The following is an 11,563-nucleotide window of genomic DNA, read 5'->3' on the forward strand; positions in this document are numbered from 1 at the left end:
GCCCCCCGCGGCCCCGCCGGCCAATAGCGGGGCGCCGCGGGTGGTTGAGCGACGGCGGCCGGGGCCAATGGGGAGCGAGGGCGGGTCGGAGGAGGGGGGAGGCCGGGGGGAGGCCGGGGGGAGGGGGGCGGCCCGCGCGCCGCCCCCGCCGCCCCGCCCCGGGGGGGAGGGGGGGGATTGAGGGCGGTGGCCAATGGGGAGAGGGGAGGGGGGGAGGCCCGAGCGGGCGGCCAATGGGAGGCCGCGCGGGCTCGCAGGGAGACCCCGTATGGGAGCGGCCGCGGCGGCGTGCGAGGCGGCGTGATGGGCGCGCGGCGCAGCCAATAGCGAGGCGGAGGCGAGGGGGAGGCGGGGCGGGGGCGTGACGGGCGGGGCGGGCGGCCAATCGGCCGCGCGGGGCTCTCCGCCCGAGAAGGCGGGCTCGCAAACTGACGGGCGCCGCGGCCTACCGCCGCTCGGAGGCGTCGGCCGCGGTCGGGCTGCGGGCCAATGGGAGAGGCGGACGGTCTCAAACTGGCCAATGGGCGGTGTCGGGAGGCGGGGCGCGCGGCCTGGCTGCGCCCTTGGAGGGACGGCTCGGCGACGCAGGGAAGGTGGTGGAACAGCCGCCATTTTAGGGCTGGCTCCGCCCCGGCCGCGGCCGCCGCTGTGCCGTCGGCCGGCAGCCCCCGGGTCCGGGCGGCGCCCCGGGGGGGTCCTACCGCTGTCCCGCCGCCTTAGTAACGCGGGCCATGTCGCGACAGTGCTGCAGTCCCGTCCCCAGCCCCTTGTCACAACGCTGCAAAGCCATCTCAGACCTGTCGTGACAGCTGCCATCCAGCTTCGGGCCTGGTTTGGTGGGGCCTTGTCACAGTGTTAACAGCACCAGAGCCCTGTCGTGACACAAACACCCCCAGAGCCTTGTCACGACATAAACATCTCCAGAGCCCTGTCACGACACAACCCCAAAGCCCTGTCATGATGTTAACACCCCCAAAACCCTGTCACGACACAAACACCCCCAGAGCCCTGTCACGACACAAGCGCCCCCAGAGCCTTGTCACAATATAAACAGCTCCAGAGCCCTGTCAAAAACCCAAACACCCCCAGAGCCCTGTCACGACAGCGAGTCCTTCAGTCGTGCCGCAATATGTGACAGTGCCCAGGCCTGTCGTGACGGGGACTTGTCAGCACCCCGACAACTCGGCGTCCCCTCCTCTGGCACGAGAAACCTTGTCCTGGCCCAGAAGGCATCGAGGGAGCGCGTGGTGGTGGAATTTGGGGACTTTCACAGAAAAAAAAAAAAAAAAGAAGAAGAAGAAAAAGAAAAAAAAAAGCCCCGTTTATTAAATAAATGAGGTTTTTGATCACCAACGAGCACCGAGGCACCCGCCGTGACATGGCCGCGCAGCCACCCCGGCGGCGGGAGAAGGGCACGGAAGGTGACAGAACCGGGGGGCGAGCGCTGACGTTTTATTTCCTTTTTTTTTTTTTTTTTCCCTTCTCTTTTTGCTTCCCAGTGCCTGGGCCCGGCATCAAAGCCCTCAAGAGCGGCCAGGAAAAGGCAGGATTCCACCCCAAAACCAGCGCTGCGACTCGGCGGGCCGGCGACCCGCCGGCCACGTCCCTTTGATGTGCGGCGGTGACAGCGGCGGTGACGCCGGCCCGGCGGTGGCCGTGCCGCGGGGCCCCCTTCCCCGCTGCTGGTTTTGTGATTTTGGAGGCCCCAAAGTCGATTTTGGAAGCCCCGAAGTCACCTCGCCGCCACTCGGGGCGAGCCCCTCGCTGTCCCCCCAGCTGTCCCCCAGCGCGCTGCCTTCCCGGTGACCTCCTTTTTTGTGCTTTTTATTTATTTATTTTTTATTTTTTTTTTGCCTCGTTCCCCTCGTCCGGCAGCTGGAAAATTCTGCCGTCTCTCCCCATGATCTCACCCCCGCTTCCAAGCGGAACTGTTTTATTTTTGCTTTCCACTCCCGGCGCTCGCCGCGCGCGCGGCACCGACCGACCCCGCTGGCGGATTGCGAGCCCCTGAGTAATTAAAATAACACGGCCCGCGGGGAGGGGGGGGCTCGAGGAGGAGCAACCCCCCCCCAGGAGGCAAAACAACACGGCCCGCGAGTTTTTTTGGACCATCATCCGGCCCCGGTCCTGGCACGGAGCCGCTCACGTTAACAAATCCGCGGGGTTTTCCCCCCAAAACCCCGGCGGCGGGGAGGGGAGGCGATGGGGGACTCGGTGGCACCGTCGTCCTGCACGTTTTCCAGCGCAGCCCTCGCCTCTTTGCCATCTGGGTGTAACCGGGGCGGCGATTATCGCATTAGCTAATTATGGCAGCAGAAAAAAAACGAGGATGTGGTCGGAAGGCGCGGACGGCAGCGGGGGTCCCCGCTCCCCTCGTCCCCAGGTGCCGCGGCTCGCCCCTGCCTCAGTTTCCCCCCCTGGCAGGGGCAAAGCCGAGCCTTTCCCCTCCAAACCCAGCGTTTAAGAGGGGGGAAATAAATAAATAAATAAATAAATAAATAAATGAAAAGGGATTTCGCAAGACGGGAGAGGGACTGGCTGTCCCCTCCCTGCAGAGGTGGCTGAAACGTGTCCCTTTCCCCGCTGGCTGTCCCCTCTGCCGGTCTTCGTGGCGCCGTGTCCCCACGGTCCCTGCTGTGGCCTTGAAGTCACAGCTGATGGGGGGGGGGGGACACACAGAGGGGGCTCAACCCCGTTTTTCTTCCTTTCCCCCCGGTCCCAGCTGCCGACGGGGACGTCGTCCCCTCTCGCCGTTCCCCTTGGTGGTGGCACTCGGGGACGCAGCCCGTGCCTCAGTTTCCCCCCCCCTTCCCCTTGGCTCGCGCTGTGCCGCCGGGGAGGGGACAAACGCGGGGTTTCGTGGCCGGTTTGTCCCCAGCCTGCCCGGAGCATTGTCCCCAGGGTCGGTGACGCTGCCTGGCCCCGTGCCCCGGTGTGGCGGGGAAGGGCTTCGGGGCCTTATCTCCTCCCCGCAGGGCGTGGGTGGGGGCACGGCGCTGTCCCCGGGGCTGTCCCCAGGCTGAGCCCCAGCCGGGTCGGCGCAGAGCGGGGCGAAGGTTGGGAGCAAAGGCTGCTCCACGTCCCAGCCTGCCCCGGAAAGGGGGGGCAAATCCCCAGCCTGACCCATAAAGGGGGGGCAAATCCCCAGCCTGACCCTTAAAGGGGGGGCAAATCCCTGTCCTGACCCTTAAAGGGGGGGCAAATCCCTGTCCTGCCCCTGTGGAGGGGGGTAGATCCCTGTCCTGCCCCTTAAAGGAGGGGGCAAATCCTTGTCCTGCCCCTGGGGAGGGGGGAAAATGCCCATCCTGCCCCTTGAAGGAGGGGCAAATCCTCGTCCTACCCCTTGAAGGAGCGGCAAATGCCCATCCTGCCCCTGGGGAGGGGGGGCAAATCCTTGTCCTGCCCATGGGGAGGGGGGGCAAATCCCCATCCTGCCCCTTAAAGGGAGGGCAAATGCCTGTCCTGCCCCTGGGAAGGGGGTAAATCCCTGTCCTGTCCCTTAAAGGGGGGGGGGGGCAAGTCCCCATCCTGCCCATTGAAGGAGGGGCAAATCCCCATCCTGCCCCGGGGGGGGGGGGGGGGGGGGCAAATCCTGTCCTGCCCCTTGAAGGAGGGGCAAATCCCCATTCTGGCCCTTGGAGGGGGGGGCAAGAATCCCTGTCCTGCCTCTTGGAGGGGGGGCAAATCCCATCCTGCCCCCTTGGGGTGGGGGGGGAATCCCCATTCTGCCCCTTGGGGGGGGGGGCAAATCCTCATCCTGCCCCACTGCCGTACTGGGGGCCTGGGCAGGGGAGGCCTGGGAGAGAGCCCCTGCAGCCCCCCCCCCATACACTCCCCCCCCCCATTATCGGGAGCAGTTGTAACCACGCCTTCAGGAGCTGCCCCCCATTCACACCCCCCCATTAGCACCCGTTAGCACCCTGTGACCCCCTCCCCATGAGCTCTCCGTTGCCCCCTCCCTACTCGCACCCCATTCCCCATCACTCCCCATTGCTCCCCCCCCATTAACACCCCATTAAACCCCCGCCCCTATTGCCCCTACCCCATTACCCCCCATTTACCCCCACCCCGTTAGCCCTCTCCCCATTAACCCCACCACATTAGCACCCCTCACCCCCCACCCTATTACCCCCACCCTATTACCCTGCTTCCCATTACCCCGCCCCGTTACCCCCACCCCATGATCACCCCATTACCCCCGACCCCATTACCACCCCCATTACCCCCACTCCATGATTACCCCATTACACCCCTATTACCCCCCATTACCCTCCCCATTAACACCTCATTACCCCCACCCCATGATCACCCCATTACCCCCATTACTCCCCCATTACCCCCACCCCATTACCCCCTATTACCCCCCCCCATTACCCCGACCCATTACCCCCCCCATTACCCCACCCCATTACCCTCGACCCCATTACCCCCCCATTACCCCCAACCCCATTATCCCCCCCATTACCTCCGACCCCATTACCCCCCCCATTACCCCCCCATTACCCCACCCCATTACCCCACCCCATTACCCCCCCATTACCCCCCCATTACCCCACCCCATTACCCCACCCCATTACCCCCCATTACCCCCCCATTACCCCCAACCCCATTATCCCCCCCATTACCTCCGACCCCATTACCCCCCCATTACCCCCCCATTACCCTCTCCATTAACACCCATTACCCCCACCCCATTACCCCCCCATTACCCCCCCATTCCCCCCCATTACCCCCCGTTACCCCCCCGTTACCCCGCCCCCCCCGGCTCCCCCGCCCGCGGTCGCGGCGCCCCCCGGTGGCCGCAGTCGGTGCTCGCCCCCCCCGACCCCCCCGAGCCCCCCCCCCGGCCGCGGGGCTCTGCTGCCGCCTGGCGGCCGCCGCTGGGCCCGGCCCAGCCCTGTCCCTGTCCCCGTCCCTGTCCCCATTCCTGTCCTGTCCCCTGTCCCATCCCCGTCCCCATCCCTGTCCCCTGTCTCCTGTCCCTGTCCCCTGTCCCTGTCCCCATCCCTGTCCCCATTCCTGTCCCGTCCCCTGTCCCCATCCCTGTCCCCTGTCCCTGTCCCCAGCCCCGTCCCCATCCCCGTCCCCTGTCCCCATCCCTGTCCCCTGTCCCTGTCCCCAGCCCCGTCCCCATCCCTGTCCCTGTCCCCGTCCCTGTCCCCACCCCTGCTCCTGTCCCCTCTCTGCCCTGTCCCTGTCCCCAATCCCTTCCCCGCCCCGTCCTTGTACCGGTCTCTGCTGATGCTCCCAGCTCTGCCCCTTCCCTCTCCTATCCCCACTCCTATTCTGTCCCCGTCGTTGTCCCTGTCCTCACCCTTGTCCTGTCCCCATCCCTGCCCCCATTCCCTGTCTCAGTCCCCGTTCCCTGTCCCCATCCCTGCTCCCTGTCCCTGTGCACGCCACTGTCCCTATCCCTTTCCCATCTCCGTCCCATCCCTGTCCCCATCCCTGTCCCCTGTTCCCTGTCCCTATCCCCATTCCCTGTCCCCATCCCCATCCCTATTCCCTGTCCCCATCCCTGTTCCCTTTCCCCGTGCACGCCACTGGCCCTTTCCCTTTCCCATCTCCGTCCCATCCCTGTCCCTATCCCCATTCCCTGTCCCTATCCCCGTTCCCTGTCCCCATACACATCCCTGTACCGTGTCCCCATCCTGTCCCCCGTTCCCCGTCTCCATCCCCGTTCCCCTGTCCCCATCCCTATTCCCTGTCCCTGTGCACGCCACTGTCCCTATCCCTTTCCCATCTCCGTCCCATCCCTGTCCCCTACCCTGTTCCCTGTCCCTATCCCCGTTCCCTGTCCCCATACACATCCCTGTACCGTGTCCCCATCCCTGTCCCCCGTTCCCTGTCTCCGTCCCCGTTCCCCTGTCCCCATCCCTATTCCCTGTCCCTGTGCACGCCACTGTCCCTATCCCTTTCCCATCTCCGTCCCATCCCTGTCCCCTACCCTGTTCCCTGTCCCCATACCCATTCCCTGTCCCCATCCCTATTCCCTGTCCCCATGCACACCACTGTCCCTGTCCCGTTCCCTGTCCCGTTCCCTGTCCCTGTCCCTGTCTCTGTCCCTGTCCCTGTCCCTGTCCCTGTCCCTGTCCCTGTCCCATTCCCTGTCTCTGTCTCTGTCCCTGTCCCTGTCCCTGTCCCTGTCCCTGTCCCGTTCCCCTTCCCCCCCGTCCCACCCCCTTCCCCCCCCCCACCCCATTAGCAGCGGGGACGCAGTCCGTGCAGGACTGGGGGCCCTGTTCTCCGGCAGCGATAGCACGGCCGGGGTGGGGGGGGCACGGCCCCAGTACGGGGGGGGGGGGCACCGGGAGGGGGACTGGGAGCACTGGGACCAGTTCGGGAGGGAAGCGGGGCCCTGGGGTGGCTCTGGTGGGGGGGGCTCTGGGAGCAGCCTGGGGTCCGCAGCCCCCTCGGGCCACCCGCAGGGAGCGTCCCCGTGGCCCCCCCCCCCCCCTTCCCGCGGGCCACCCCCCGAGGATTGTCCCCGCGGGCCCCCTCCGGGCCCCCCCCCCCCCGCAGGCCGCAGAGGAATCAGGGCGACGCCGGCGACTCCCAGCAATTTGGGGTTGGGAACCGCAGAAATGCAGCGCGGCGAGAGCCAGGCCTGGCCCGGCCGACCGCGGGGACGGGGACAGGGCACGGCCCGGGGGGGGGGCAAGGGGGGGGGCAGGGTGTCGGGGGGGGGCGGCTGGCAGCTTGGGGTGGGGTGGGGGGGGGGTCCCCGTGGGAGGTCCCCGGCGGTTGTGGGGTCCCAAGGTGTTGGAAATGGGGGGGGGGGGGGGGGGGCAAGTGGGGACACTGGGGGGAGGCAGGGTGCTGGGGGGGGTCTCTCGGCAGCCTGGGGGGGTCCCTGGCATTCTGAGGGGGGGTCCCTGGCATCTTGGGGGGGACCCAGGGCCCTGGGGGGGGTCTCTTGGCAGCCTGGGGGGGGGGGTCCCTGGCATCTTGGGGGGGACCCAGGGTCCTGGGGGGGGTCCCTTGGCATCCTGGGGGGTTCCCTGGCATTCTGAGGGGGGGGGGTCCCTGGCATCCTGGGGGGGACCCAGGGCCCTGGGGGGTTCCCTTGGCATCCTGGGGGGGGGGTCCCTGGCATCTTGGGGGGGTCTCTTGGCATTGTGGGGGGTTCCCTGGCATTCTGAGGGGGGGTCCCTGGCATCCTGGGGGGGGGACCCAGGGCCCTGGGGGGGTCCTCTTGGCATTCTGGGGGGTTCCCTGGCATTCTGGGGGGGTTAAAGGGTCTGGGGGTCTTGGGGGGGGGACCGGGATAGCATGAGGGGGGGTCCTTGACAGCCAGGGGGGGACCCAGAGCACCCCAGCAGCTCGCGGGGGGAGGGGGTCGCAGGAGGCTGGGGGGGGGGTCCCTGGGCAACCTGGGGGGGTCCCTGGGCAACCTGGGGGGGTCCTCTGGCAGCAGGGGGTGGGCGGCTCAGACCCCGGTGCCCCCCCCACGGCCGCTGCTGCTTTGATGCGGTCGTGCACCGCAGCGCAATGAGAGCCACATGGCGGGGGGGGGGGGGGGGCACAGCGGGGCCGCGGGGGGGGGGCAAGGGGAACACGTGGGGGGACAGACGGACGGGGCGCGGGCCGGGGGGGTGACACCGCGAACCCCAGAGTCTGTCCGGGATGTCCTGGGGTCTGTCCCTGCCCTGCTGGGGTCTTGTCCCCATTATCTTGGGGTCCCTCCCTGGTATCTTGGGGTCCGTCCCCATTATCTTGGGGTCTGCCCTGATATTTTGGGGTCTGTCCCCACCATTTTGGGGTCCATCCCCAGCATCGTGGGGTCCATCCCCGGTATCCTGGGGTCTGTCCCGAGCATCCTGAGGTCTGTTCCCTGCATCTTGGGGTCCGTCCCTGATACTTTGGGGTCTGTCCCCAGCATTGTGGGGTCTGTCCCCGGCATCGTGGGGTCTTGTCCCCATTATCTTGGGTCCATCCCCAGTATCTTGGGGTCTGTCCCCGGCATCTTGGGGTCTCTCCCTCGCATCTTGGGGTCCATCCCCGGCGTCTCGGGGTCCATCCCCGCCACCCCAGGTCCCGTCCCCGCCGTCCCGGTGTCCGTGTCCCCGGCGTCCCCGCGGGCCGGGCCCGTCCCCGGTGGCCACCGCAGTTATTTATAGGCCCCGGCGGGGGATAATTAGAGGGAGCGAAGGAAGCGCCGGGGCGTGGGCACCGCTCGGCCCCGCGGCAACCTCTGCCCCCAGCTTCCCCGCGGCCTGGGGACCCCCGACCCCCCAGGTCCCCCCAGGTCCCCCCAGGTCCCCCCAGGTCCCCCCAGGTCCCCCCAGGTCCCCCCCAGGTTCCCCCAGGTCCCCCCAGGTTACCCGTTGTCTCTCCGGGTATTCCCACAGACCCCCCCCCATATCCCCGAAGCCCTTCTGGGTCCCCCATGGGTCTGCCCGAGTTCCCTCGGTGCCCCCAGGTCCCCCTGGTTCCCCCCAAGCCCCGTGGGTTTCCTCCAGGTCCCCCTGGGACCCCCAAACACCCTGGGACCCCCCCAAGTCCCCCTGGGTCTCCTCAAGTCCCCCTGAGTCCCCCCAGCCCCCCCCCGGGTCCCCCCAAGTCCCACGGGTGCCCCCCAGCTCCCCCTGGTCCCCCCCCATCTCCCCAAGCCCTCCACGTCCCCCACGTCCCCACGACCCCCTCCCCACGCCCCCCCCCCCCAGGTCTCTCCGTGTCCCCTCAGGTCCTCACAGCCCCCCCCCCATCCCCCTCCCACCCCCCAATCCCCCTCCTCTAACCCCCCCCCCTCCCCAGGGACCACCCTCCTCCCCCCCCCCACAACCGCCCCACCAAAAATCGGGACGACGAGACACCGTGGGGACCCCCCGCCTCCCCAAAAAACAACCCCCCACATCATCCCCCAGCCAAACACCCAACGGGGGGACCCAAACCGGCGGGGCGCCCGGGGGGTGCTCAACCCTATACGAGCCCTCGGAGACTCCCCGCAGCCTCCCCCCCCCCAACCCCCCGGGGCCGGCTGGAGCCCGCGGGCGCTGGCAGCCGTGGCCGGCGCACCCCACACGCGCTGGGGCCGCCGCTATTTCGGGGCCTCCGACCGCAAAAGAAACATCCGGGGGCCGGAGCGGGGGGGTGGGGGGCAAAGATGGGGGGGGGGGGGGGGACGAGGACGGATGGGACGCGGTGGTGGCCGCACGGGGTTGGGGGGGGGGGGGGTGCGGGGGGGGCCCCACTGCCACCCTTCGGTGTCCCCGGTTGGGGGCTGGATAAGGGTTGGGGGCTTGGGGACAGCGGGGTGGGGGGCACGGGGTCATTCCCCCCCCCCGAAATATCCCCTGGTTGGGGGCTGGCCAAGGGTTGGGGGCTTGGGGGCGTTGGGGACAGCGGGGTGGGGGGCTCTGGGTCCCTGTCCCCCCCCAAAATATCCCCTGGTTGGTGGCCAAATGAGGGCTGGGGGCTTGGGGACAATGGGTGGGGGGCACGGGTCCCTGTCCCCCCCCCCCAAATGTCCCCTGGTTGGTGGCTGACAAGGGTTGGGGGCTTGGGGACGCTGGGGACATTGGGGTGGGGGGCATGGGGTCACTGTCCCCCCCCCAAATGTCCCCTGGTTGTGGGCTGGCCGAGGGCTGGGGCTTGGGGACAATGGGGTGGGGGGCACGGGGTCACTGTCCCCCCCCCAGATGTCCCCTGGTTGGTGGCTGGACCAGGGTTGGGGGCTTGGGGACAGTGGGGTGGGGGGCACGGGGTCCCTGTCCCCCCCCCCAAATGTCCCCTGGTTGGTGGCCAAACAAGGGTTGGGGGTTGGGGACAGTGGGGTGGGGGCATGGGGTCACTGTCCCCCCCCAAATGTCCCCTGGTTGGTGGCCGGACAAGGGTTGGGGGCTTGGGGACGCTGGGGACAGCGGGGTGGGGGCACTACGGCGCGGGGGGGGTTGGGGACACGGTGCCACCGGGGGGGGACATGGGGAGGGGGCTCGGGGACAGGGGGCTGCTTGGGGGGTGGGGGGCACGGTCCCAGCGCTCCCAGTGCCTCCAGTGCCGCATTGCTGTGCTCCTCCTCCCCAGTGCTCCCAGTCCCCATTCCCAGTGCTCCCAGTTCCCATTCTGGGTGCTCCCAGTCCCCTTCCCCAGTACCCCCAGTTCCCAATCCCAGTGCTCCCTGTGCCGTTTCTCCCAGTGCCCCCAGTTCCCAGTGCCCCCAGTCCCCTTCCCAGTGCCCCCAGTCCCCCTCCCAATACTCCCAGTCCCCCTTCCAGTACTCCCAGTGCCATGTTCCCAATGTCCCCAGCTCCCAGTGCCCCCGGTCTCCTTCCCAGTGTCCCCATTCCCCTTCCCCAGTGCTCCCAGTCCCCATTCCCAGTGCTCTCAGCGCCATGTTCCCACTGCTTCCCCTTCCCAGTGTCCCCAGTCCATCTCCCCAGTGCTCCCAGTTGCCATTCCTAACATTCCCAATGCCATGTTCCCAGTGCGCCCAGTCCCCAGTGTTGCCAGTCCCCTTCCCAGTGCTCCCAGTCCCCCTCCCAGTGCTCCCAGTCCCCGTTCCCAGTGCCCACAGTGCCATGTTCCCAGTGGGCCCGCTCCCCAGTGCCCCCATTACCCCTCCCAGTGACCCCAGTCCCTTTCCCAGTGCTTCCAGGTCGCCCTCCCCAGTACTTTCAGTGCCTTATTCCAGCACTCCCCCTCCCCAGCCCCCCCTCCCAGTGCCCCCAGTCCCCATTCCCAGTTCTCCCAGTGCCTTGTTCCCAGCACTGCCCCCTCCCCGGTCCCCCTCCCCAGTGCCCCAGTCCTCCTCCCAGTGCCCCCAGTCCCCCTCCCAGTACTCCCAGTGCCTTGTTCCCAGCACTCCCCCTCCCCAGTCCCCCTCCCCAGTGCCCCAGTCCTCCTCCCAGTGCCCCCAGTTCCCATTCCCCAGTACTCCCAGTGCCTTGTTCCCAGCACTCCCCCTCCCCAGTCCCCCTCCCCAGTGCCCCCAGTCCCCCTCCCAGTGCCCCCAGTGCCCGCCCCAGCACACATGGAAGCCATTCGCGCTCCCTTTGAAGGGCCGCGGAGCCCCCGGCCCAGCTGCCTCGCACTCACCGCAGGACGGGGGGCGGGGGGGGGGCGGGGGGGGCGAGCCGGGGGTGTCCCGGGCCCCGGGGACGGGTACGGGGACAGGGACGGGGACAGGGACGGGGACAGGGACGGGGACGTCGCCATCCCGGCACACTTCTGTGCCCTGCTTGGGGTCTGCAACCCCTGTCCTGCAGAACCCCCCCCCCCCAAAAAAATGGGGTCTGAGCCCCCCCAATGATGTCATGGATGGGGTCTTAAACCCCCCCCCAAATGGGTGTTATGGGGTCTGAGCCGCCCCCCAAACCGATGTGATGGGGTCTGAGATCTTCCCCCCTCCCCAAAATGATGTTATGGGGTCTGAGCCCCCCCTCAAACTGATGTTATGGGGTCTGAGAGCTCCCCCCCAAAAAAAAATGATGTTAAGGTGTCTGAGCCCCCCCCCTCAAACTCATATTATGAGTTCTGAGATTCCCCCCCCCCAAAAAAAAAGACTTTATGGGGTCTGAGATCTTCCCCCCCCCCAAAAATGATGTTACGGGGTCTGAGCCCC

The sequence above is a fragment of the Anser brachyrhynchus genome (assembly GCF_964034855.1).
Source record: "Anser brachyrhynchus genome assembly, chromosome: 29".
Lineage (NCBI taxonomy): Eukaryota > Metazoa > Chordata > Aves > Anseriformes > Anatidae > Anser > Anser brachyrhynchus.